Here is a 27,807-nt window from a genome sequence, read left to right on the forward strand (position 1 = left end):
ATGAAGAAGTTAGCACAGGAAAGAAATTCGTGGCGGGCCGCATCAAACCAGTCAGTAGACTGATGACCAAAAAAAAAAACTATTATCAGATAGGCGGATTTCAATTGCTCCTTTCACTACACAGTCCCAATACCGCAACGCAAGGGCAACCACTTGTGTCTCATCGTCCTTTAGTAAGACAATGTTCCCTCACCGGAGATTTTTCTGGCTGAAATAAATGCGTGTGGCGATGGTGCTCCACGCAACGATCCTGGGCCGTACGAATATTTTGTCCAATATAGACTTTCCCGCAATGGCAGGGAATCTTGTACACTCCGGGCTTCCTCAGCCCAAATCATCTTTCACTGAGCCCAACAGGCCTCTGGTCTTAGCTGGCAGACTTTTGATATCAAGTTTCTTTAAAATTCTCTACCTATTTTCGAAGATATGCTCCCAGCAAAGATTAGGAATACCACCGATTTGCTTGTATCTTCTGTTGCTTCCCGCGAAGTTCAAATCTGTAGAGCACGACGGATCTGGTTGTCAGTATAACCATTCTGCCTGAACTCAGCTTTTAGATGGTCCAATTCTTGTGTTAAATTTTCTGCATGTGAGATGGCGTAAGGTCTTTTTACCAATGTACGTAGGACCCCGTTGCTTGGGTACGATGGATGACAACTTGAAGCATGAAGATATGGATCCGCATGCGTGGGCTTACGATAATCCATGTCCTAACGTTCCATCATTCCCCCTGTAGACTAAGACACCTAAAAACGGAAGATTTCCATCCTTTCCAACTTCCATCGTGAACTTAATATTGGGATTCAGACACTAAAAATGATCTAGGAAACGATCTAGAGAATCCCTCCCAGGTACCATGTACCATAAACATATCGTAGACGTATCTGAAGAAGCAACTTGGTTTTAAGAACGCCGCCTTCAGTGCCATGTCCTCAAAATCTTACATAAACAAATTGGCGAGTATGGGGTTTAATGGAGTCCTCACAGTCACTCCGTCAGTTTGTTCAAAGTATTTGTCATTAAACAAAAAATACGTCGACGTCAACACATGGCGACAAAGCTTGGTCGTTTCTTCGTCCAATTATGGACCACATTATATTCACTGTTTGTAAATTAGTCCATTGCTACCCGCCTACGTAGCTAAGGTCGCTAATGCATACTTGTGTGATGACGCTCCACTCGGGTAAGCTATTTCGAAACTTGGTGGTGGATGAAATTTTCACTGCCACTATTTGGGTGGAAAGGGGAGGAGCGATCGTGGCGTAAAGCTCTTTACCAGTAGACTTTGAGCCAATGCCCTGATTTAAATACCAAACCTCTCCCCAGTGTCTCATGAAGCGAGATATACACCCTATGACACTACTGACAGTGATCCGTTCATCGGATGAGAATGTTAAGTTTTGCGCCCCCACTGGTGCTCTTCGTCAGGAGTAGGATATCAGTCAGCACCGGATTTCACCCTCTACTTCTATCATCATCTACAGCACGAATGTGACGCTGCATACATACACACACACACACACACACACACACACACACACACACACACACACACACACACACACACGCTACAGTCATGTACACCTAACAGATACGTCTCTCGTACGCAAAGAAAAGGTGCCGCCAGGCGCGAAGAGTAGGAAATATCTTTGGAATTAGGGGACTGAAGATGCTCTTCGGGGTCTCCCAGCCACTCATACCATACAACTTTACTTGGTTGCTGGGGTACTTACTTCTGAAATGGCAGAAATTGGAAGACTTCCAGCCACTAATGCTCTTTGTCTGACAACTGTTGCTAATAATAACAACATTTATATCTGCAGCCTACAGAGGTGCAGTAAGCTTTCTATATTTCCTGCTGAGTTGTGTTGACAATGACTTCGTTTGTTGATACGAAGTTAGTAATGAAGCGAATTTCTGTTCTAATACGTGAATTACCTAAAACTACGAAATGGTATTTTCTTGAGACATTTAAGCATATATAATACACAATGTACGTTAATTTTACTATCATATATGTATGGTACAATGTATAAAGTGGGAGTGTAGGGCGTCGACTACGAGAGGATTCCTATTCGTTTTACAAGCCTCCACCATCCTGCGTCACGCGTTCGTTAATACTTGTACTTCAAATAAAAAAGTAATCGTTCGTAACTTATGTAGTTACTATCATTGACTTACGGAACAATGATAATAGTAACGATCTTTTAAAAATAATTTAGTTTCCTGACGGAAACAGAATTGAACCTTTTTGTTTTTACCCGTCAGAATATTTCATTTTACTCCTCAGAGGTAATTACCTCCAGATTGGGTACCATTGGTCTACATCTAATCTGCATCTACTTGTGCATCTCACGGTGTGTGGCAGAGGTTACCTCTGGTACCTCGAACACTTTTCCCCTTTGACTGAATGATATGTGAGCTGACGAAGTACTGGGTGGTTATTTATTTACTGTTTACTAATTTGTTTGTTTATTCCGGCTTTGGACAGCAAAGGCTATACAGACAACACTATTTACAAAGTGTCATATCTCGATAATTTCAGTTCCCACAGTAGAACAATAAAATGAGTTTGGCGTACAAATACAAGATCTTAACACAGTAGTAAACAAGCGTGGAATCCCGACCTCAGTACATACAGCTGTTTTTACAACCCCTTACACTTTCCATCCCTTTTAATTTCATTGTTATGTATATAATTCAGAGAAGTGTATTAAATCAAGTAATATCATTACCAGTCATTTTAATATATTTATTTAAGAGAAAAGAATAATTATATTTTGGTCAAAAGTATTTATCAAAAATAAAGTTACATAAAGCTGAGCCGTTATCAAAACAACACACGTACTCATGGGATATTATGTCGATACAGTCTTGGCACACAGCAGCAGTGTTCAAGGCAAATGTATTTCTTGCAGTTTTTACAAAAATAAGTGGTTTTTCAATAAAAAGTTCACTGTTTGCAAGGCGCGTTATTTCGAATGAAACACTCGAACTCGAACTGTTTCCGCCGTCTTCATCAGGAGCTGAAATCACTGATTGTCGGTGCTGACACGGTGGTGTAATTATACAGATGCAATGACAGCGTCCGCAACCTTCCAGAGTGGGCCAGGATGGCACAATGCACGGAAGGCAAGCTGGGCGGCTCTTTGCGCTCCTTCCCACCAGCGCCATGTAGGAAACTGATGCTCCCGTATCCCTACAAGAGCCAAAATTATGACTTTACTTTCGCTGTGTGTGGAGGAATACCGACCAGATAGGGCGCGTGCAGAGGAGGTATACACTCGGACCAGTGATCTGGCCCACCTCCAAGATTAGAGGTAGGTTACGCCCCTTTGAAGACAACATAGGTCTTCGAATTTCTGGTGTGTGCGGTGTCCACTCTGGACGTAGTAGTATTTACGAAGGTCGAACCATTCGCACAATTGCCGAACATTGTGCAGAGCATTCACGACATATCAAACAAAGGGAACTTGAGAAGTCAGCAGCCGCTGACCATCGTTTATCAAATAAGCGTTTTGGCTCAAAACACATCGTATTGGGAGATTGTCATCAAAGAAAATATCGAAATTACAATAAACAGAAACAATTTTAACAGAGACAAAGGGTGCACACTCAGCAGGGCATGGGGGCTCTGGATACTGAGCGAAAACAAAGTCGTAAGACTGACGCTTTGAGGGACACGGGGGCAGCCATTTCAAACGTGGCGTCGGCCGCTCGCGCCATGTGATGTGACTCGGTCCCGCGCCGAGGCCTACGAGAAAGACAGGCCGTGGTACGTACGTCACATCACGTGACACTGCAGGTCTTACGAGTGCCAGCAGCAGTCTCCGGCGAGGATCGAATAACTATTTCAGACAAGTTTAATAATTCTTGACTGCGCGTTTAAATGAATGCGAGTTATTGATGGATCACGACAAAATTAAGAGCTCTGTTCGGTAATTTTTCAGTTAAATATTGATCTACCCTGAGCCCTGTACGGAGCCGAGCTTTCCCGAAGTGTGGTGGACAAGACTACAAGTGTGACGTCACAAGTTCGTTGCAGGGCCAGGTACTGCGGCGGCACGGAGCAGCTGGAAGCTGCTCAACTTCCCGTCAGCGCATTCGCCACTCCGCAGCTCTAGTCAATGTATTCAGCTCCTGCTGACGATGGTGGAGACACCTATCGAATGTTCAAGTCTTTTATTCTAAATGACGCTGCTTGAGGGTTAAGAGGATTTTATTGAAAAACCAGATAGGTTTGTAAAAACACATGGCTGCCCTTGTAGTGATGGGATACGTGTCACTCACAATAAGCACCTTACTTGGCCGTCGAGTGGAGTTCCGTATAAGAGGTTGGTGTTGGGGGGAAGTGTCCCTCCAAGATTCTTCTCTTAGCGAGCCGGTCAAAATGTCCGCGTCTCTATTATGGCTTCCAAGAAATCCCAGACATATTTGTTGGTCCGTTTATCAAACGCCAAATGTTGTACTTCCTGCAGCTGACTTGGGGAGACCATGAGGATAAATACGGTCCAGAATGTCTGCGTGCCATAATAAATAGCCTCCATTATGGCCAGTAACTCCGCCGTGGAGATAGATGATTCAGGCGATAGTCCAAACATTTGGTATGTGTTGCCAGAGGTGCCGAGGAAGGTGTATCCCACATCCGCCTCAGGTTTAGAGGAGGTATACTGCGGCCAATATCGATAAGGTAGTGTTCCATGTCGTGATTAATGTTCGTCCCGTTCTGAAATCGGTTCACAAGTACGACACAGGGTCTGTGGTGAAGAAAGTACCAAAGAGGTGGCGAAAACTTTGAGTCATGTAGGACTAGCGGTAAAAGATGTAGCCATCTGTCATATCTGCGAATTAGTAAGGAAGTTCGGTTCGTCCTTCGTCTATGAGGTGCGTGCGTAAGCCCCAAGAAGTAAACCGCCGCCCTGAGGTAGGCGCAATCGAATATGGAACGCCAACTAAAGAGAAAATTATCAGGCGACATCTGACGACGTGTGGTGAGCGACATTGCAGACGTTTCTTCCAACATTATGTTCGTGGGCGTTGATTTCATGACTCCGAGAACCAGGCAAAGCGACCTTTGATGGAGGACATCGAGTTTACACAAAGTCTACTTCGTCGCGTTGCCATAGACGACGCTCCCACAATGAAGAGAGATAGCGGATCAAGACCTTACACAGAGTTGAGAGGATTGTCAGTTCCGCTCCCCAACAAGCACTAGCAAGCATCCGCAATGTGTTCGCAGTGTGTTCTAACCTGGCTATGATTTATGCAACATGATCTGTTCACGTCAACTTACAGTCACACTAGACGCCAGGTAAATCGGCATGTGCCGGCCGCCGTGGCCGAGCGGTTATAGGCGCTTCAGTCCGGAACCACGCGGCTGTGCTACGGTAGCAGGTTCGAATCCTGCCTCGGGCATCGATGTGTGTGATGTCCTTAGGTTAGTTAGGTTTAAGTAGTTCTAAGTCTAGGGAACTGATGACATAGATGTTATGCCGCATACTGCTCAGAGCCATTTGAACCATTGTAACCTCCCCGTGGTATTATGAAAATGAAAAGAACTGAATAGAATTGCAAATAGTGCCAAATGTTAGCTTCCCACAGTAATAATAGTCAATGATAATAAAAATGTGCAAAAATGTTAAGTCCCCACTAAATTTACGTTAAGATGAACCTGATAAATTTTATAAGGGCAGCTGCGCTGACCTTAGGCCCTGTGCAATAATTAAACCTGAACACAAAAACCGAAATTCTTACCTCAGTAAACTGCATCTACACTCCTGGAAATTGAAATAAGAACACCGTGAATTCATTGTCCCAGGAAGGGGAAACTTTATTGACACATTCCTGGGGTCAGATACATCACATGATCACACTGACAGAACCACAGGCACATAGACACAGGCAACAGAGCATGCACAATGTCGGCACTAGTACAGTGTATATCCACCTTTCGCAGCAATGCAGGCTGCTATTCTCCCATGGAGACGATCGTAGAGATGCTGGATGTAGTCCTGTGGAACGGCTTGCCATGCCATTTCCACCTGGCACCTCAGTTGGACCAGCGTTCGTGCTGGACGTGCAGACCGCGTGAGACGACGCTTCATCCAGTCCCAAACATGCTCAATGGGGGACAGATCCGGAGATCTTGCTGGTCAGGGTAGTTGACTTACACCTTCTAGAGCACGTTGGGTGGCACGGGATACATGCGGACGTGCATTGTCCTTTTGGAACAGCAAGTTCCCTTGCCGGTCTAGGAATGGTAGAACGATGGGTTCGATGACGGTTTGGATGTACCGTGCACTATTCAGTGTCCCCTCGACGATCACCAGTGGTGTACGGCCAGTGTAGGAGATCGCTCCCCACACCATGATGCCGGGTGTTGGCCCTGTGTGCCTCGGTCGTATGCAGTCCTGATTGTGGCGCTCACCGGCACGGCGCCAAACACGCATACGACCATCATTGGCACCAAGGCAGAAGCGACTCTCATCGCTGAAGACGACACTTCTCCATTCGTCCCTCCATTCACGCCTGTCGCGACACCACTGGAGGCGGGCTGCACGATGTTGGGGCGTGAGCGGAAGACGGCCTAACGGTGTGCGGGACCGTAGCCCAGCTTCATGGAGACGGTTGCGAATGGACCTCGCCGATACCCCAGGAGCAACAGTGTCCCTAATTTGCTGCGAAATGGCCGTGCGGTCCCCTACGGCACTGCGTAGGATCCTACGGTCTTGGCGTGCATCCGTGCGTCGCTGCGGTCCGGTCCCAGGTCGACGGGCACGTGCACCTTCCGCCGACCACTGGCGACAACATCGATGTACTGTGGAGACCTCACGCCCCACGTGTTGAGCAATTCGGCGGTACGTCCACCCGGCCTCCCGCATGCCCACTATACGCCCTCGCTCAAAGTCCGTCAACTGCACATACGGTTCACGTCCACGCTGTCACGGCATGCTACCAGCGTTAAAGACTGCGATGGAGCTCCGTATGCCACGGCAAACTGGCTGACACTGACGGCGGCGGTGCACAAATGCTGCGCAGCTAGCGCCATTCGACGGCCAACACCGCGGTTCCTGGTGTGTCCGCTGTGCCGTGCGTGTGATCATTGCTTGTACAGCCCTCTCGCAGTGTCCGGAGCAAGTATGGTGGGTCTGACACACCGGTGTCAATGTGTTCTTTTTTCCATTTCCAGGAGTGTATATCTGCTCTTATTTTATGGCACAGCTTCGTGCAATGCTGGCCCATGTTTAATTTTGATTATTATTATTATTTAACTTGTAATGAATCTTTTTCTTTAAAAAGGTTACTTTAAAGGAAAATTATTATTGGGGAAATTCTTGAACAAATTAATTACAATTAACGTATCTTATTAGCTGAGCGCAATGCTGCTTCATTACCTTCGATAACAATATACCTCGTCCAGAACCTTGACCAGAGACCCATGTTGACGCCAGCCGACTCCTCACACACAACTTCCGACCGATTCCAACTCGCAACTGCAACTCGCGACTCCCTACACGCAACTGAACACTCGCGCGGTCAAGCGCAGACTACCAACGATAAATAACTCTCTGGTCAGAGATTCTGTCATGCCTCGCCATCGCTGTTAATGAAGACACTGAACACATACGTGTTTCACCATTTAACTCAGCATGTGACTCAACAGGAAAGTTGTACAGGCCAAGATGAGGTTCAGATAAAAAGTAATTCTTTCGTTGTGAGGTGAATATCACCGCTGCATACTGTTCAGGCGACAAAATCATTCCAACTTCCATGAGGGCAGCTTGACACGTGCGTCATGAAGACATAACCTTGTCACCCAAAAGCACGGCGAATGGGCGTGGATACAAACGACGTGCGCGTACTGATGAACGTTGACGTTCGGGTACAGTGTGGTTATAGTGAAACATTCGCTACCTGAGCCAGTGTAGAAGGAAAAAAATTTAACGCAAGTGTACGCATATGCATAGGAATGATGTTGAGAAATGTTTAGACTGTACGCTGCAGGATTTCCGTTAGTATAATGGCTCTGAGCACTATGGGACTTAGGTTAGTTAGGTTGAAGTAGTTCTGAATTATAGGGGACTGATGACCTCATCCATGCCCGAGGCAGGATTCGAACCTGCGACCGTAGCGTTCGCGCGGTTCCAGACTGTAGCGCCTAGAACCGCTCGGCCACACTGGCCGGCTTCCGTTAGTAGTGTTAGTGTCATCACATACCATTAGGCACCGGTAGCAGTACATCGACGTGGAGCTGAAACACAAGCATCATTGTGCGTTGTCGTTGCAGACAGTCAACATGGGTCTGGATGAGGTGAACAGAGATTTACTCGCAAAGCTATCTTATGGGAACGACAGCAACAGTGCTTCTGTTCTTCGCGAGTATCGACGCATTGAAGGAACACGTACAGGTCCTCCTTCCGCACCGGGATTAAGAACGTGACTCGGGGGCTCGAATTAACTAGCGATTTGGGAATTGCTCTTGCATGAGGCCGACGAGCGTCTGCGCCCCAAACTGTTGAAGAAGTTAACGTGGTTGAGAATGCTGGGCGCAGTGCGTGATCGTCAAGCATTGTACGAACAGTTCCACGACAACTGGACGTTCCGTGGTCCACCGTTCGAATAATGCTGCGAACGGGTGTAATGTTGTATCCGTACAAACTTCACACGACTCACCAACTTTTGCCACGTGATGCAGATGTTTGAGTAGACTTCGTACTTATGTTTCTTCCAAGGCTTGAAGCTGAGGAGATGTGGCCTCTCATGTGGAAATTTAAATACGTTTCTTTCAATGTTTTATTCTCTGTTTCTCTTCCGGATGTCTCTACCCACCTTTTCACATATTTTGATTGTCCTACGATCACTCGCTTTTCGTGGAGGCCCTCTCAAGTAGTGAAGCTTAATTATAACCACCATATTCGTGGCTGATCTCCTCGCTCCGCATGTCGGCCATTTTGATGGATCAATAAGTAACTTCTCTTGTGTCTTAAAAATTTAAAAATGAGGGTACACTATGTGATAAAAGGAATCCGGACACCTCGCTGAAAATGACTTACAAGCTCTTGAGCCATCCATCGGTAATGCTGGAATTCAATATGGTGTTGGCCAACCCTTAGCCTTGATGACAGCTTCCACTCTCTCAGGCATCGTTCAGTCAGGTGTTGGAAGGTTTCTTGGGGAATGCAGCACATTCTTCACGGAGTTCTGCACTGAGGAGAGGTATCGACGTCGGTCGGTAAGGCCTGGCGCGAAGTAGGCGTTCCAACACATCCCTAAGGTGTTATGAAGGATTCTGTTCAGAGCTCTCTGCAGGCCAGTCCATTACAGGGATGTTATTATCGTGTAACCACTTCGCCACAGACAGTGCCTTATGAACAGGTGCTCGATCGTGTTGAAAGATGCAATCCCCATCCCCGACTTGCCCTGAATCAGTGGTAAGCAGGCAGGTGCTTAAAACATCAATGTAGGCCTGCGCTGTGATACTTCCACGCAGAACAAGTGATACAAATGCCCTCCATGAAAAACACGAACACACCATAACACCACCGCCTCCGGATTTTACTGTTGGTACTATACACGCTGGCAGATGACGTTTACCGGGCTTTCGCACTACACACACCCTGCCGTCGCATATCCACACTGTGCGCCGTGATTCGTCACTCCACACAACGTTTTTCCACTGTTCATTCGCCCAATGTTTACACCGCTTACGCCAAGCGAGGCGTCGTTTGGCATTTACCAGCACGATGTGTGGCTTATAAGCAGCCGTTCGACCATGAAATCCAAGTTTTCGCACCTCCCGCCTAACTGTCTTAGTACTTGCAGTGGATCCTGATGGAGTTTGGAATTCCTGTGCGATGGTCTGGATACATGTCTGCCTATTACACATTACAACCCTGTCGGCGATTGTCAGTCAACAGACGTAGTCGGCCTGTGCACTTTTGTGCTGTACGTGTCCCTTGACGTTTCCACTTCACAATCACATCGGGAACAGTGCACCTAGGGATGTTCAGGAGTGTGGAAATTTCGCGTACAGACGTACGCGACACCCAATCACCTGACCACGTTGGAAATCCATGAGTTCCGCAGAGCGCCCCATTCTGCTCTCTCACGATGTCTCTTGACTACTGAGGTCACTGACATGGAATACCTGGCAGTAGGTGGCAGCACAATGCTCCTAATATGAAAAACGTATGTTTTTGCGGGTGTCTGGATACTTTTGATCACATAGTGTATAAGAGCGGAATTAGAATAGATCATGGCCCGAAGTTTTTTTCTACACACTATCGCTTAACATAGTCACCAATCATTTTGTACATTAGCGCCATCGTTGAAGCCATGCATCAGAACCATTATGGAAAAATTCAGTGGTTTGCTTGATGACCCATCTTTCTTAGTATGAATTTAAAGCGGCTGACTTTGAACTCTATAACACATATGTCTTCTCCATCACTACATCTGAACATCCTCGTTTGGCTTCCGTGATTGATGTTGTTGGCCGGCTGATGCATCGTTTATCCACATTAGACGTTTCTCGATTACCAAACTTCTTTGCCCAACGCTAAATATCTCTGATGTCCATTACAGCGTTGACATACACTTCGTTCATGAATGAGATGTGAGGTAATGAGCGAGTTGTGGCGCCATGAAATTATTCAAAGTTTGGAGTTCACGTGGCCGCAGGGGTCGCTCGGCAAGCCGGGACTCGTCAGCAGCCGCATGGTGCCGAACATTACCCGGAGCAAGAGGGGTAGCCCCAGCGCGTGTTCCAGGCTGACTGCGTGACTGGGAATTCCATGTTTACTCTGTGTCGAGGAATGGGCTTTGTGTTGATGAAGGAGATTTGTATGCCGGAAGTGCCAAATATGGCGGATTTTGTGAAACCATAATAGCAGACATTTGACAGTTCATATACAAATTGATAATAGCGAGAGCAATCATGATACCTTGAAAAGCAACAAGTACATGACCATTATTTATACAGCGATTCTGATGGTGTAATCAGATTTCCAATATCTTTGTTAGTTTAAAGTTTAGTATCCGACTGTAAATTATACAAGTTAACACCCAGTAACGAATTTCCAAATCTAAACGGTTCATCCGATTTTGTCGATCGATGTGTCTTTAAAAAGCTATTAGTCTACACCTAAACTGGTGTGCATTACAGGCATGTAACTCGAATAGTACATGAGTTATTGGAAATCAATGTAGCCGATTACTATTGATCATGTCAGGCCATAAGTACTCTACAGTTACACTAAAAAACTGTAGCAGCATGCTTATAAATACAGGGTGATTCAAAAAGAATACCACAACTTTAAAACTGTGTATTTAATGAAAGAAACATAATACAACCTTCTGTTATACATCATTACAAAGAGTACTTAAAAAGGTTTTTTTTTCACTCAAAAACAAGTTCAGAGATGTTCAATATGGCCCCCTCCAGACACACGAGCAATATCAACCCGATACTCCAACTCGTTCCACACTCTCTGTAGCATATCAGGCGTAACAATTTGGATAGCTGCTGTTATTTCTCGTTTCAAATCATCAATGGTGGCTGGGAGAGGTGGCCGAAACACCATATCCTTAACATACCCCCATAAGAAAAAATCGCAGGGGGTAAGATCAGGGCTTCTTGGAGGCCACTGATGAAGTGCTCTGTCACGGGCTGCCTGGCGGCCGATCCATCGCCTCGGGTAGTTGACGTTCAGGTAGTTACGGACAGATAAGTGCCAATGTGGTGGCGCTCCATCCTGCTGAAATATGAATTGTTGTGCTTCTTGTTCGAGCTGAGGGAACAGCCAATTCTCTAACATCTCCAGATACTGTAGTCCAGTTACAGTAGCACCGTCGAAGAAAAAGGGACCAAAAACTTTATTGTCTGAAATGGCGAACAAATGTACAACTAAATGAAACTTTATAGCTCCCTTAATTCGCCGACAGATAGTGCTTAGCTCTGCCTTTTGTCGTTGCAGAGTTTTAAATTCCTAAAGTTGTGGTATTCTTTTTGAATCACCCTGTATATTTATTCCTCTATGTCTTTGTTTATATCCGATATACACTATTCATGAAGAAACTGGTCAAGTATTAACTGTGTTTTAGAAAGCCCAGAGATATTAGGCTACTGGCCTACTTTTGTTTCTATTCCTTTGATATATGATTATTTAATTTGTTTATGTTTTTAACAATCCGTGTTACAGTGTGTTTATGGTCCAGCTGTAGGAATATTTATTTAATTTCAAGTTATTTAAATGTAAATCCAGTATTTTGTATGGTTTTCAATAAGTTTGTGAGTGTGCGTTGGCTTGGAGACATGCCGAGAGCACTCTACCCAATCACAGCGCTCGTTACTACGGTAGGCGACTACCGAAGTCAATGGAGAGAGACTGTGGAAGTGGGGGAGGAGTATCGGGTGGCGGAGGATACGGGGAAGTGCTGGATGGGAAGGCGCGACGGACGGTCACACGAAATTCTTGGAGAGTGATGAGCAGTTTGCGCGTGGTCGCGGGAGATATAAATACTTCGTAGTGCCAGCTTGTGCACCTGTGTGATCTCCGTTGCTTCTGCAGTGAAGACCTAGTATGCGTTTACAAGTGAATATCTCGCGAGCTATGTTGTTGTTCATAACTAATTACGTGAAGTAGGAATCTACTGTTTCCTTGTTATTCAACTTATATTGTATTTAACTGTTGGACTGTCGACATCAATAAGTGCTCTGCAGTAACAAACGGCATTCTTAAAAGTCCTTCTGCTATCGTACTCATCATTTAAAGTCGTTTAAAATAGTACCTGCAGATTTTATTTCATTGCAATCTTTCATTTATAAATTTCTATGTTACATTCCAAATTCGAAAGTGCCGAGTGATCGGAACCTTCGACCATTGGATTCATGTGTCTATTCATATTGTATAATGTAGACTCAGCAGTATTTGACTTGCATTGCGGCAACTACGTATCCCAGCCCCTAGACAACGAAACCAGCCGAAACTTTTAATATTTCAGCTCTGAGTCTGAGGGTAAGTAGTTGGGGGCCACCATTAAATTTTTTGAATTCCCACAGAGGTAGGAACAGCTTTAAGATCGTAGGACAAGAAGGAAAACGCTATGTTTTTCCAACCTGGTTTTGATCCCTGTGTCCCATGACGGCGCAAATGTATGCAGATGCATTATGACTATTTTGAACAGTAGTGTTGTGTGGAAGACTGTCCATGATCTGTAAGAATGTTCATTGCCAAAGTTTTTGTGACAGAAGAACAATTACTTTTTAATTCATCCTGGTATTAAGAATTCAGGCGATTTTATCTACAAAATTAACCACCTTTGTGGGTGTGGCATTATGGCCAGTTAGGATGTAGTGGCGCTGTTTACCTATGTACATACCAAAGACTCTTTCGACCTAATACGTCAGTTCTTTGAAAGTGACGAGCCGAGGAATACAGACACACTCTTAAGTCTTCTTATTTTCTTTACAACAGGCAATCAGACGGACGTTGTTGTGATGGGACGTTCGTTTTAGCACTAGCCGTTGCTGATCTCTTTATGGAGAACGTATTAAAATTGTCTCATTGAAGCCTAGTTGTGTCTTTCGATATGTCTTCCAATACGTCGATGACGCCTTCGTCACTTGGCCCCACGTGCTTGAAAAACTTGGCAACTCCTTGGTATATCTCAACAGCATTAGTAGTAACATCTAGTTCACTACTGAAGCAGAAAAAGACGGTGCATTGTCCTTCATCGAAATCTTCGTCTGCCGCAAATGAAGCGCGTGTGGAGAAATAAACGCATACCGATCCGTACTTACACGGCATCAGCCATAATCACCCGACACATAAGCGCACGGCGCTACAAACATTGGAAAAGCGCGCAAGATTTATATGAGACGCTGATAAGGTGCCCCACGAGGTTGACTACATAGGCAGGTCACAGAACTCCTGAGGTCTACAAGATCTCTTGCGAGTGAGACCAGTCTTTTGGACAAACAGTGCACTCTGCAGAATAACTCTCGAAGGCCTTTATCACCTACACTATCCTAAAAAATCGGCTTTAGTTGAGCTTGCTCTAGAAAACAGAAATCGGAACAGATTTGACGAAACCTTTGTCTCAGCTTGCATTAAAAGTTTCTGGGACAGTGTAATTAAAGACGCCATCGAAATAAAAATCACCCATGATATCCTTCATAGAAACGGGATTCTGCATCTCAGCAGCACGGCGTAGGATGCAGCGATCGCAAGATTGAAGCAGTCACATAGAATGTGGAGTTAACATATGCCCATATATAGCGATTCCCTGTACACCAGCAACGTCGTACCTAGCCGCTGGAGTATATATGCTTATACTGGAAGCCTGTTAGCTGTAATTCCTCTTGACAAAGGCCAAGGAGTGCTCAGTCAGAAGCTCGTGGTATTTTAAACACATGATGCGCCTGGAAGACCAAGAATATTTTATCCATTCCTTTCCTCTGTTCGATTCGCGAATGCAAGTGAAGAACTACTGTCGATAAGCATACGTATAAGCTCTGATTTTCCTAATTATTTTTGTTGTGGTTGTTCTGTGAGATATTTATATGGGAGGAAGTAATATGTTATCAATTCTTCTTCAAAAGTGCAACCCCCCCCCCCCCCACGGGATTTCAACAGTAGCCTTCTCTGCGGTACACAACGCCTCTCTTGTTACGACGGCCACTGGAGTCTGTTTAGCGTCTCCATAATGCTTTCATGCTTACTAAACAACTGTCTGTTCTGTTAATTCTACTTGGCAGCCATCCCAGACTAGTCAACGGCAGTCAAGAATTGGATGAATTAGTGTTTTCAAGCCACTTCTCTCGTGGAGAAATTATACTTCCTGAAGATTTTACCAATGAATCTCAGCCTGTTTCTGATTATCCTTCAGTTTGTTTTATATAATTGTTCCATCTTAGGTCGCTCTGAACGATTACTCTGAGGTATGTTACGGTTGTTAGAGTGCTTAGTAATTTGTCAACTACAGTGTAATCACCCGTTCATGCACAACATGTTACGTTGATTTACGTTCAGGATCTACTGCGAGTCCTTGCAACAATCATCCTCTCAGGATCATTTTGCATTTTTCTACAGTCTTCTGGTGTTCTTATTTTCAACAGCACTGCCTGCAAAGCCTCATGGAACCTCCAACGCTATCCATGAGGTCATATGTCTACATCGTAAACCTGAATGGTTCCATTACACTCCAGTGCAGTACTCCAGAAATTACCTTTCCATGTGTCAATTTCAGTCCGTTAAGGCAAAGGGATTGAGTTATGGTTTTTAGAGAGTCTTGACTACAGTAACAGGTCTGATGTGATACTCGAAAAGGTCGTATTTTGTTCTCTAAACAACCCTACGGTAATATACCTAATGCTTTCTGTAAGCCAAGGACAAGGTCAAATTCTGTACTCTGACATTCCCAGACAGAGAAACCTGGATTGTCGGGACTCAGAGAACGCACAGGATAAGATTACGATTGTGGATGGGGCCTTAAACAGTTACTGTGGGTTGCACAATCAACCAGACAAGTTTGTTTTTCTAAGAACCTCTTATTTACACATTGGTCTAAACGATCACAATTAGACAATACAGCTGCAGGCCTAGTTAAAGAAAACTTGAGATATTGTCTGGGCTGAAGGCCCAACACCACACCAAAAACAGGAACAGCTGAAGATCTGGCTTAGAAATCAAAAGCAATTAAAAATAGAAGGTACAATTAAAAAAAACGATGATATTGAAACAATTAGCATCTGAAGGCCTACACTAAACGTCTGAAGGACAATTATAATTAAAACACATTGATAAACAATTTTTTTAACCAAGAAATTTCTTTTTAAACTTACAAAAGAACAGATGAAAACCTGATTAAAGAAATATTAACTTACTGCAGGGCTGAAGACAACAAACAAATTTGAAACAACGGCTGAAGGCCTGAACAACAAGTCAGACAAACAATTTAAAATAAACCCCTTCCATATTATGAAAAATTTTCCTTTAAATAATACACACGGCTGAAGGCCTTATTAAAAGGGGTTCACGTAAATCCTCGGTTGAAGGCCACACATAGCACATCGAACAACTGACGGCTTAGGGCCTGGATTACAAACAGATAGAACAAATTTTAAGGGAAAAATACTTTTTTTAAATAAAATCAATCTTCAAAATTTTAATTTAGCATGGCTGAAGGCCTTTATGTAAAATTCAAAAAGAAATGAATTAATACACCGCCGACGGCCTTGCACAATACTTCAAACTAAAATGAAAATCACAATCTAAAACAAACAGAACAACTGGTGCTCAGAAGTGTTCCAAGGGTCAGTCTGAGAAGGTAGCTCAAACGTAAGGTAAGGTGAGACAGGCAGCCAAGAGTTGAAGTTAAATAATCGGATAGCTACCCAAACTACGGACGGCCCAAGGACGAGCAACAATTTAACTAATTCCCTTCCGTCCGACCAACGGCACGATGGAAAATATCGTCCAAGGACGAGAATAAAAACAACACTACGTCTTCAGAAATTGGCGTCTAAAAACAGCCAAGGGAACAGTAGCCACTCTAAGCAAAATATGAACCAAACAACTTAAAAGGCTGTCGAACTACACGCCATGCCGGACAGCATCAACACTACGAATAAAGGCACACTGCCGGAAAACTACGCTAACGACCATGGCAGATAACTGGCGCGCTAACGGCCACAGGGCAGAAAATATCGCTGGTGCACTTTAACTGGTAAGTAACAGTCAATTTAGTAATTAATCGCAATATAGGAAGACAAGTGCAAGATTTGCCAACTCCAGTACATCATACATTGCTGCTAGCCTGAACGCTCCAGGGAGCAACAACCTGCAGAGAGATGTCACTGTAGTTGAAGTTTCATAACAGGTTAACTGATCACTCAACTTCAGCGTCCAAGTTCGGTTGGCATCAAGCTTTGTCGCTCTCGCAGCTAGCGCCTCACGATCCGACAGCGTGTTCACGCCGCCAATGGTCCCAATCTGGCCACGCGCCGCGCAGACTTCCTCGCTCCTCTGTCCCAACCAGAGGTGTACGAATTCCCATTGCAGCCTGCTTGTCCCTAGCTCCTCTGCAACCATTCATGCAGGTCAGCCTGCCGCGACGTAAACACAAGAGTACGCATGTACTGAGGCATAGTGGGTAATGCGACCGACTTGGGCTCCCGCAAGCCCGGGATACCTGGGTTCCCGCAGGCCTGCCAAGCTTCACGGGACCCGCTCAGCTTGCTGCGCCTGACAACAGGTTGCGCTGTCAAGCTACCGTGACTAGAGTAGTGACTAGGTAGTTAGCCCGCAGCACATTTATCGCAACGGTGGGGGCAGCACAATGAATAGGTCGGACTTTAGTGAGACTGAAAAAAAATTGACAACTGGCGAATACATGCTGGTAACGAAACAGAGCACAAGTGCCCCATAGGAAACGTTTTCGTGTGTTTATGAGGCCGCTTCAAATAAATCGGTAGGTGTATCTCAATGAAAACTATGTAAAAAGCTCTTAAGTACTTATTTAGGAACCTCGAGTATGTTACGACATGTGTGCAAATTTGACAAGCAGTTCCCTCACTTCGTAAATATCTTGAAAGAGGACAAAGATTTAGTGGCCGAAAAGGGCGTCGAAATGTGTGCTAAGGACCTGAGACCATTTAGCAGTATAGAGGGAGAAGGATTTCATGGTAACCCGCAAACGATGTCAAAATCGTTTGTAAGGTACTCTATTCCATGCACTGTCCGAAATCTTATGTAGACAGTAATGTTCCTCTTGATGGTCAAGTGTGCAAAATTTCTTCAAGATCGGAATGAAACTGTAGGTTGGTGTAGAAGTGTGTAAGTAAAGTACCCTCCGCCATGTACCATTCATAATTTTAAGCAGACAGCGCCCTTCATCCTGCTTTGAATATCAAGTATGCCAAATTTCATCAAGATCGGAATAAAAACGTACAGTATGTCGAATTCCATTAGGTAAAGTAACAACCTCTGCCATGCACCCCACGAAATTTTAAGTAGACTGTGACCTTCCTCTTGGTTTCAAGGTATAGTGTGCAAAATTTAATCAAGATTGTATGCGATACAAACACACGGACACAATGACAACACACTTTCAGTTTTTCTCAAATTTTCAAATTTTTCGGTCGATTTTCGAAAAATTTTATTTCATAAAAACCTTGTCCTGAGAATTACGAACACAGAAAAAAAATTGCCGAATTGGTCCAGCCGTTCTCGAGTTTTACGCTTATCAACGCATTTGGCAATTCATTTTTATTTATATAGATAATAAGCCCGAAATATACGCGTAAAGGAAGAATGTACAAATGAAACCCAATATTTTTTGACCTGAAATTAATATATATATACAATGTTAGGGTTTGTCTTTTGGTGCTCAGGTAAAATAAAAAACTTTTAATTAACGTTCATAGTACGACAATGAAGCGCGCAGACTAAACGGCTGCGTAGCGCAGCTCAGCAGTAATATGGGCAGGCAAGCAAGTTTCCCGCAGCCTGCCCGGGTAGGGTTCTGCTTGGCTTGGCTGGGAGTGAAGCAGCCTGCCCGTTCTGTTGACAACGCGCGGCGGCCTGCCCGCCTGGCCACCGGGCAAGCATGGGCGGGTTAAAAGCGGGACATGTACACCTCTAGTCCCAACCGACTGACGGTCTGGTGCACGCAAACAGCATTAAAATAGCTGCTCAGCTACACACGGTTCCACGAAAACACTTCCACAAACAACTCGAACAATGGTTTTAGTATTGTCACTGTGGAACCACAAGAACGAATCACAAGTCGACACACACGGAGAACCCAGAGGCGGTCGGCGACCAAAAACACCTCGTCCGATGAGACGACAGACCAAACGACCAACCAGGGTCGTCCCCACTGAAGTCACGTGTGTCGGCAACGGTCGGGCGAGTCATGGCTGTCCGGCCCTCACTGCTGGTCCATTCCCACTGAACTCCAGACACACGACGACCCAGGCATACTAGCGGTCGCTCCAAAGACAGTACGACAGTGCTCTTATCGATAAGCGCTGCTGCTGCCACTCACGGACAGGCAAGCCAGTACCTTAGTGACGCCAGTAAATCGAATAAAAAACGTGACGGTAGAACCACCAAGATAAGAAGTCGAGCAATAAACGGCACGAACACGAGCCGGCGCATATCTCAGACAGTTTTAAAGTCTTCTTACGACAGATCGCTAGGCTGTCTCTTTTTGTACAAACAGCCAATGGACCTGTGAGTTAGTTCATACCACGAACAAACAGGGAGCTCTGACACCATGATTCTACCGAATTGAAGAGCGTTGTGCCGACCGAAGAATTCTGCACCGCAACACTAAAGGAAATTCTGCACTGTGCTGGGCACTTCCGAGAAGGACCGAGCAAAGGCGAGACAGGCTGAGCCTCGGCCAGCACGCTTCAGTCCGGAACCGCGGGACTGCTACGGTCGCAGGTTCGAATACTGCCTCGGGCATGGATGTGTGTGATGTCCTTAGGTTAGTTAGGTTTAAGTAGTTCTAAGTTCTAGGGGACTGATGACCACGGATGTTAAGTCCCCTCGGCCAGCACGTAGCCCGCTTGCATGTGGCCGGCTCTACCTTAGCTTGTGGCAACTCTTGCCCTGACAAATAACGTATTTTACACTTTACTGGCGTAAAATGTGTTTCCCTGCAGTTTACGCTAAATTGTGACAAGGCTGTAGGCTCCTGCGATTTAATAAAAGACGCTTTCAGTCTGCTGTGATTGTTGCTGTGACACGAAATGGCCACAACAAAGTGAACACAAAAAGAAAGCCAACAGGAAAACGTTCACTCATCGCACTGCGCTATGTTGCTATGCAGGTCTGCATAGGAGACGGCGGATTATGCAGCAGACATGGTTTTCAGCAGTTTGACAGCCAACTCAGACACAAATATGTAGGGTTTGGTGGAGTTTTACCCCTAAAGATGCAAATGATGAAGCACTTCCGGGCTGAGAGCCTCTCGGCTGCACAAGGGCGGTAACAAGACAGCATCAGTTATTTACACGTTTTGGTATGTTTCTACAAGAGAATCATATTTCCTGTGGAAACGGCAGTGGCGGCAGACTCGGAATTTGGAACTGAAACATGATGATATGTGCACCCCAGCAGACTTGAGGGCGGTGTGAAGTCTGTTCTACTAGCACTGTGAGACGCCCTGCTAAACCCGCAAGACAGGACAGGTAGTTTAAGCTGTATTTGAAAGGGGCCAAAATAAGCGGCTGTCAGTTACACTCGAACATACAACCTTTTATTTGATCAAACATTACAAGAGCCAAGAAAATAAAAAAAAACACCTTTAGTTTTGGAACTTAATTAGCGGCTGAACGCGCCGTACGATCACAAGCCTTAAGGACAAGACCAGTTTAATTTAAAAACGGCTGAAAGCCAAGAACTTAAAGCTCAACCAAAATCACAAACTTAAAAGGCAAAGCCTTATCTTAAAACAGTTCCTTAATTAGGCTGAAGGCTGAAAGAATCTGGCACTTTAAGAGAAAACAACTTAAATTCAAAATCTGGTGACGGCCCAACACTTAAAACTCAATAATATTAATTTTAAAAATGCCAAAGGCATTACATAAAACAGTTCTTAAATTAGGCTGAAGTCTCAAGCCATCTGACGCCTTAAGGGCAAAACAACCTTAATCTAAAAATCAGCTAGAAGCCATACAAGTACAAACAAGAAGAACAAGCAAGGAAAGGCAGTACACCCAAGGGCGCTCAGAAGTTCCGAGGGTCGGCCTGGAATTCAAACACTAACGCTCGCTTAGGTCAGACAGCCAGTCGGCCCAACCATTGTCGATCCGACGATAACCAAACCGACAGACAGTCAACGGACCCACCGACAAAATAACCTCCACTTCACCCGACCAGCACACAACAGGGTGTTCAATGGAACAACGTAGAAGGCATTGGCGACCACATCCAATTATACAGCGAGCTGTCACAGTACACAACGTGTTGGACAGCGACAAGACGATGAGGAAAATACACTGCCTGAATTTAGGTTAACTGCCAGGGCAGGTAACCGGAACGTTAACGGCCACAAGGCAGAAGATTCCGCTGCTGCACTAGAATTCAAATACCCCAGTACAGTTAAACTCCACCGGAGGGTGGCTAAAATTTGCCGACTTGGAAACACACGTTGTTCCTCGCCGGAATATCCCAACAGCCGACAACGAACTCCGAACGACACAATGTGAACAGTCGTGACTTACTGGTAGATGAAGTCAAAACCAACTTCCGTGCCCAGGATCGGTGAGCCACGAACTTCGCAACAATGGGAACCGCACCACACACTCCGACAACGCATAGAGGCCGCCAGCGGGCACGTTAAAGTACGTGCCGCGGAGATTTCCTCGCTGCTCCACGCCAAACGACCAACTGCCCAAGCCCGGAAATGGTGAAAGGATCAAATATGCGTCGGCCCATGAGACTACCAACCGCACGACCAACCAACAGTCGTCCCGGTCCAATCTCCCTCCGTCGGAGAGTTCATGTGCGTCGCCAACGGCCGGCGAGAACTGGCTGTCCGCGCCTCATCGGCGCTCCGTCCCGGCTTCACTGCTGCTGCGTCCCGACTGCGCTGCAGGTCCGTCTCCAACTGACTGCCAGACACACGACGACCCGGAAATACTGTCGGTGGCTCCAGAGATGGAAGGACAGTGCACTTATCGATACCCGCTGCTGCTGCCGCTCACAGGCAAGTATGGCAGAAGTTTGTGATGCCAGTAAATGCAATAAGAAAACGAGGCGACAGTATCGTAATAGAAGATGACAAACAATAAATAAAATAAACGTGAACCGCGCGCGGCTCACACAGCAGAAGCGATGATGTGCCAGACAGCTGGTGCAACTGATGTCTGGAGTTGCCCACTGAGAGGTGACACACAACAGCGGGAGAACACTGTTTACTAGAGTGCACTTGTGGACATCAAAGATAGCACCACTGTAAGCTTCCACCTGCTCTGCACGGGACAGCGGCGGTTGTTCAGAGTTACGTCATGGTTTCTCTGCCAGAGGAATGCCGTTGGCGCAGGCGTCCACTCAAAGACGCAAGTCAGCCAGGTAACAGTAGCTGCGGGAACAGCAAAAGTTTGACAGTGCACGAAACATTATCAGTATGCCTCCAGTGAGCAGATGGTAGGAGACTCCAAGCCTTCACATCAGGTAAGGAGAAGACGGCAGTTCACAACTACTCAAATCCTGCAGGACTGGTTGGTTGCAACCACGGCAGTAAAATCATCTGTTGAACGGCAGTCTGCGCATCACAGGTCCATAACTGGCCTGCTGCAACTGTATTTTTTGTAGCTGTGTGTTGGTGGCAACTATGTTACTTCTGAGCGAGGTGGCGCAGTGGTTAGCACACTGCACTCGCATTTGCGAGGACGATGGTTCATACTCGTGTCCTGCCACGAAGATTTAGATTTTCCGTGATTTCCCTGAATCGCTTCAGGCAAATGCTGGGATGATTTTTTTGAAAGGGCACAGCCGACTTCCCTTCCCATTCTCCCCTAATCCGATGGGACTGATGACCTCGCTGGCCGGCCGCGGTGGCCGAGCGGTTCTAGGCGCTCCAGTCCGGAGCCGCGCTGCTGCTACGGTCGCAGGTTCGAATCCTGCCTCGGGCATGGGTGTGTGTGATGTCCGTAGGTTAGTTAGGTTTAAGTAGTTCTAAGTTCTAGGGGACTGATGACCACAGCAGTTGAGTCCCATAGTGCTCAGAGCCATTTGAACCATTTGACCTCGCTGTTTGGTCCCCTCCTCCATATCAACCAACAATGTTACCCCCCTGTGAAGATTACCGAATGTGACCTAGTGTTCTGGGCCTGCGCTGATATGCCCCAGCCTTCTCTTTCAGCTCATTACTTTCTACAGTGTCTGTGTGATAATAGTTGTTCTCCTTCACGACGTACATGTTGTTGCTCCACCTTACGTGACCCTGCACTGTAAGGTCATACTGCTGACCTGACGACTCACTCACTCTAGTTGTTGGCAGCAGTGGCTTTTGTGGTGTTCCATGCTATTTGCTGAATCGTTTCTACTGCCTGTTTAACGTTCTGATGCATACATTGCACATATGCCTGCCTTGGATTGGCTTGGCGCTGGCCAGTGGGAGAGTTAAAGAATGTAACACTCGTTCAGGACACATTTCGGCAGCACGACAAAGCGGTCATGAAGGCGAAAGAGAGATCCCACATCAACGTCCACTAATAGGTATCTGGATACATTTGATCAGATAGTGTATAGGTAAAAACTACACATTTAAACTCAATATTCAGATTAAAATGAACTCCGTCTATACAAACACATTTTAGCAAAAATAGACGCTTCTCACACATTGCTTACTTCACAGTTTCTTAACCTGACCACTCTTCTTTAAATAAGCTTGAACAGTCAAAGGATGGACACAGATTACCTCTAGAAATGTTTTACAACAAGTGAGCTGCATGTTGACAGAATAAGTTTTACGAGTACATAGTCTTCAAACTAAGTGGGTTCTAAACAATGGATACATTCATCTTGTGGCTGAAGGTCACTCTTTACCCATGTTTACGCTCATGGTTGAAACACATTTCCACAATTACATATGAATAAATCGGTTTCACACACAAAATTAAGGGATGCTGATATACACTTCAGTTCATATAAGAAGGCAGCACCTCGCCACTAATTCTAATGATGTACTTATAATCATAGTCCAAGTAGGAACTATTTCCGTGCACAACTTCCAGTACCGCTGCAGTTCTAGTTCAATTCATCCAGTAGCCACAAGGTTGCGTGCATTACGTTTATAGTCCAGGTGTCACACTTTGAATACAACAAAACTCACAGGTGACAATATTCTGCCTTATCTTAATAGTTAAATCTTCCGTCAAATTCTAATTACACTCTACTAAATTACCAATTTATTCATCAATAGTCATGAACAAAAAACAAAAGGGAAACCTTCAGCAATGTGGAATGAGCGAATATATATATTAAAAGACCCCTGAAGGAATCATTTCTTATGTTGGCAGTTATAGTATCATTATTACAGCACCCTTTTGCCGTTCTATTCCCAAGAGTACAGTTGTCTGCTGTGTACAGATCGTGACGTCATTTCACTGGATCTAATCTGATGATTTTATGAATCACTGCCATTGCGATAACAGACACAACTTTCGTCTCCATCGACTTATGTTTCGTTGATTTATTAATCTCTTTCAGATTTTTCCTCAAATATTCAGATCACTGTGTAGGGAAGCAGCCTACTCACGCCGTATAAAATTCACATCAGTCTTTACGTTGTGTGCCAGCCAGTCCCCTGTAACTAGCTCTGACGTCATAAATGTTGCGCAATACTTTAAAAATCAAGTAAATAATCTGAAACGTTTCTAGCATGTCAGGAGTAATACTAAATCAATATGTGTCGAATATCAGTTCAATAACTTTAACCATTTTCGAAATCTGGACGTTTTTCTGTAAAAATCACTGGCGCAACAGAAAAGAGCTAGAAACTCAAAAATGTATAGTTAGATTCCTTTTGCATAATAATTTAGTAGAAACAGTATTCTGGATCTCATAAATCAAAATTTTAGTTGAAATTCATGATTTTCTGGTTTTTGTCTTAAAAATTAAGGAAGCAAGATAGATTAAGTAGGCGAATAAATAAGGTTAGGATGTTTAAATTTAAGTAGAAGGGAGATCCACTATAATGATAGCGATATGAGAAGTTTTAACTGAATAACCATAAAACTATAGCGATAGTGTATCTCCAAAGAGCAAGTTCAGAGCTCGTCTACTGTGTGTAGTGTAATTAAATTAATTCTCTCGCCCAAAATATTTGTCTTAGCCACGTCAGACTTTTATTATGATTACTTACCTGTGTGCTGATTGCACATTTAAATTGAGAGCTTCATCGGCCATCAGCAAAGGAAGCAATGATTTATTCGATAACTTAAAGTGGTGCATTACTATCCCAGCGGCTAGTCGGGAGAGCGGATTTGATCAGGCGTTCCCTTAGCCGTCCGCACCGCGGCTTTATGTGTAAGTACGCTGCGCGAGAGAAAAAGGCCCCAGTTCTCTCCAGACGCTGATTAGCGCACCACCTGTGCCGGGAGTCGTGTCGCGTCGGTATCATTACTATAAACAGCCTTGGATGCCATAATAAGTTACTCGGGATACGCGTAACCATGAAATTGTTTTCAAGTAAGTGTTAATTCTGGGATGACTTTAATGATCTATCTTCAGTTTGTGTATGTCGTATTTTAATGTGCCACCACAGGACAGACATTCTACCATTGTTTAGTGTGGCGTTTGATGAACATTATCATCAAATTATGGCGAGCATTCACTTAAACATTTAATTTGAACAGTTATAGTTGCATCAGCGCAATAGACTCTGAACTGCTCTGATAGTTGGATTGTGTGGATTCTTTTTGGTCTGTGACTTTCAGAATATAGTGAATATTTTAGAGAGAATAGTTTTTGATTATGAATCCTAGACAATCTCCTAATTCCTCAGAGCTATAAGCTGTAGCTGTAAATGTATTTCTCAGATGAAGTGGACTCTAGGAATTCTAATTGCAGGCTTCACGTTTTGCTAATCACTTTCTGGTTGCCAATATTGTAGTTAGAGAGCCAGAGTTGAGAACGGCAAACAACAGCATTAAATAAATAATAGGAACATTTATATAACAATAATTCCACCCGCCGCCCCACAACTGTTATTTTGTATTCAAAGTTAATAATTGATACAGAGTTTTACTACATTTAATTTAGTTCTGAAATCCGTAAGGACCAGAAATGCTACGAGTATTTAGTGTGATGCAAATTTATCGGGAACACGTTTCTGTGATGGTCCCAACGCAACTTACAACTAACAGCATATACAGCCAAAATAAAAGAGAAAGTAATGTGGTTTATTAATGCCACTATGACACGTCACAAACACCGAACAAGCTGAAACACACGAATGAAAGTCAATCAGGGGTGATTAATGGTACCACGGCTGGTCACAAATATCGGAAAAGTCGAGTGAAATGTGGAGAAATTAAGTGCACTGGTGTTGTATTCGGAAGGAACTAAGTTCAGTTGCTCGTTCTAAACCTTTTCGTACACTACTTCCACGATTTAGTCCACCAGGTCACTAGGGACTCCATTCACCATTCTTGCCCAACTACTACTTCAGACGATCAAATGGATGAACAACTATAGTGAAACTCTAACTTTCGTCATTTTCTTTCACAACGCGATCGAGAGAGCGTATCATAAGGAAAGGCGAAAACTATCTGCCGAAAAATAGCAGGTTTCACATCTGTGTATTAAAAAGAGTCTACAGTATGCAGCAAGCTTAGGGATGAGTAGAAAGAAATACAAATTTAGTTCTAGAGTAGAAAAGTATCATCAGGAAAGGCAAAAAGGCAAAAACAAATCTTTCAGGTTTTCTTTATGTGATTGACTGATAGTGTGCTTCCATGGGCTCTGCACGATTTATGACGACCGAGTCAGACGTCTTCTTCAGGTGGCTGCCTGGACTTCAGTAAGGCTTTGAACTACTGTTGTTTCCCCGTCACCGTTTTTAACGTAGTTTGACAACCAACACCCACTACGCCGTTTAGCATCAAAGGGACTGCTTTTTAAATTGCAATATACCAATAAACATTACAGTTAGTCCATAAAAATTGTCTTGCATTAGCAGCGAGTCACAAGGCAGAGAAACTGCTTACCTTGGCTCCCCTCTTTTGATGTATATGTCGCTGAACTAAGCGAAAAAATAGAGGAGTAACAAGTATGGTTTATTCGAATTACATGTAATACTGTATTACTATTAACACAGAACAGATTCGAAACCAAAAGCGTATGGTAAGGTGTCATCTGAAGAACAAGGTTCCTAGGCAGAACTGGTTCCTCACTATGGAATGACAAGTGAGCACAATGGCTGCCAGACGCAACGACGAATGAGAGACGTCGGCGTAGGCACGCCTTCAAGAGTCCCATACGCCACCGCTGGAGAATTATTACTTGCGTCTGAGCGGAGTGCCTCTAACTCCAGTCTGCAGTCATCGCCGAAGACGACAGCATCGTTTCGCTACAGCCAACAGTTCGAGATTTGTGCTAGACAACAAATATACTGCCAGAAAAAAATTAATACACCGTTTTAGGGTTTCAAAATTCACTCAAGATTTACTGTTGCAACAGTGCATACAAAGCACATGAAATGATTACGTTCACTGATCAGTAGCGCAAGCAATTCTGAGGTACCAGGTATCGATCCTTGCTGAAACACCCAAATTAGTACGCGGTGTAGCTTCCTCAGGTGGCAATGGAGATATTGAGCATGGCATCCAATCGGTCATACAGGTGGCAAATACTGTCCTGGCACACTTTATGCCACGCCTGCCCAACCTATTCGTGTAGTTCTGTAAGAGTTGTTGTTTGAATAGTCGAAAAAATGGTTCAAATGGCTCTAAGCACTGTGGGACTTAACATCTGAGGTCATCAGTCCTCTAGACTTAGAATTACTTGAACCTAACTAACCTAAGGACGTCACACACATCCATGACCGAGGGTGGATTCGAGCCTGCGACCGTAGCAGCAGCGCTTTTCCGGACTGAAGCGGCTAGAACAGCTCGGCCACAGCGGCGGGTTGAATAGTCAGACGAGTCACTTCTCGTCCCATCATATGTCACAGGTGCTCAATTGGAGACAAGTTCAGAGATCGTGCTGGCTAGGGAAGTTGCTGCACGTCTCGCAGATGACGTTGAGTTTCACGGACAGAGTGTGGGCGAGCATTGTCCTACTG

This window comes from Schistocerca americana, chromosome 4 (assembly GCF_021461395.2).
Source record: "Schistocerca americana isolate TAMUIC-IGC-003095 chromosome 4, iqSchAmer2.1, whole genome shotgun sequence".
Classification (NCBI taxonomy): domain Eukaryota; kingdom Metazoa; phylum Arthropoda; class Insecta; order Orthoptera; family Acrididae; genus Schistocerca; species Schistocerca americana.